Here is a 1728-nt window from a genome sequence, read left to right as displayed (position 1 = left end):
AAAACGTGTGGCCACGCTATAGATGAAGTTGCATCTATTTTATTAGTCGATTTGCCAAGACGAGAAAGCAGTTAAACTTGAAGGGTGGCTCAAACCGTGCCCTTGTTCAACTTATGATATCGTGAGACAAAGGATCAGAATTTGAGCTGTTAATGCCTTGGTTAGATCACCTCTAACTCAATTCTAAGTGGGTGGTCATGGCGTCTTGCTAGAGGCTAACCATGACTTGTGGTTCGGGAAAGGTTCCTAAAGTCACTACCACTTAGAATGGGCCTACAGGGTCACACACCAATAGGGATGAACTTATACGTGAAGAATACGAAGAATGGAAACGAGATTTGACCGAAACGAGCATGAAAAGGAGTTTTCAGTGCGTTGGTCCGGAGCTGACCAAGTTTGGTCAGCCCCGGACCAAGTTTGGTTAGTCCGGGAAGTCCGGAAGCTCGGTCCGCGATCATCTGTCCAGACCTGGTCCGGCTGACCAAGAGTTGGTCAGCCGATGACCAGATTCTTGGACAGGCGGACCGAGATATGGCAAGTCGGACCGAGCTGACCAAGAAGGGTCTTGGTCCGGAGCTGACCACACGTGGTCCGCCGGACCAAGCCTTCAGGTCAGACGGTCCGGGGCCTCGGACTAAGCTTGGTCCGCCGGACCAAGCTCCTGGTCCGGCGGACCGGGATCCGGAATATTTCCAAAAATTCGTTTTAGGGTTTTCTAATCTTATTTAAGTTTGGGATTTCGTCCAAACTTAAGGAGAGCCGACCTAAAACTCAGAGAAACATCCTAGAACCCTAGAGAAGCTGTTCTCTTCGATTTCTATTGTCCCGGGATTGGATCTCGTCTCTTGAGTTACTCTTTTCTTCATTGATCCTAGCAGATTCGTTCCAAATCGTTTGGAATCCTTCCCGTCGGTGTGGATACGTGTAGAGGAGCTGTATTTTCAGCTCTTGGTGATTTAGAACAGGCCCCGGATCGAAATAAACTTCAAGTCTCATCGAGAACGAGGTAAGTAACGATTCCCTCGGTGATATACACGATCTTTCGGGTTTTGCGAGTTTGGTTGCGTGTGACGTTTGACTAGGTTTAGATTTTTCTTCCGCTGCATGAAACCTAGTAAACCAAACCCTAGATCGATATGATCGCATGCTAGGAACCCGTAGATAACCTAACACAGTGACACATATATAACCACGTATTTTGAAAACATGGATAAAATGGTTGCGGCCATGCGAGCATATAAAAGGGTTGTATAAAAGCCTGTTCTTGAGCAGAAGGGCTTTTGCAGAACTCACTGAAAGGGAAGTTGAAGGGAAGGAATTGAAGAAAGCTTTTTGGGATGTTTACATAGAGGATTTTGCAGTTGAATGAGATCTGCTTTACCAGAATGTTTTTGTGAATTCAATTTATAAAATAATACTGATTCTTTTCATGCCTCATTCTTAGATTTTAACTTCAATTTTGTTGAGAAAGATTTATTCGAGTATAGATTGTCATCACTTTCTGCCGAGTAATTAGGGTTGGACACGGATTGTGTATCCGTGATTTCGGATACCCGACCGTGTCTTTTGGATTCTAGAGTTTGGAATCCGTCGTTGTATTAACGCCAGTTGGATTCCCGAGCTGCCAGTGTTTTTAGGATGTCTCAAGTACTCAGATATCCACTAGTTATTCTGTCGGTGAAGGGACGAGGCGAAAAAACGAGACTCAGACCTATGGAGACGAGTAAT

General features: G+C 45.2%; 1 pseudogene; it reads left to right on the top strand.

The window, feature by feature from the left end:
- Positions 1–1410, top strand: part of LOC104810612 — a 12775-nt pseudogene extending 11365 nt beyond the window's left edge.
- The last annotated feature ends 318 nt before the right edge of the window (positions 1411–1728 follow it).

This window comes from Tarenaya hassleriana, unplaced genomic scaffold, assembly GCF_000463585.1.
Source record: "Tarenaya hassleriana unplaced genomic scaffold, ASM46358v1 Cleome18, whole genome shotgun sequence".
Classification (NCBI taxonomy): Eukaryota; Viridiplantae; Streptophyta; class Magnoliopsida; order Brassicales; family Cleomaceae; genus Tarenaya; species Tarenaya hassleriana.
The sequence above is the reverse complement of the archived record's forward strand: the minus strand, read 5'-3'. Positions and strand labels throughout refer to the sequence as shown.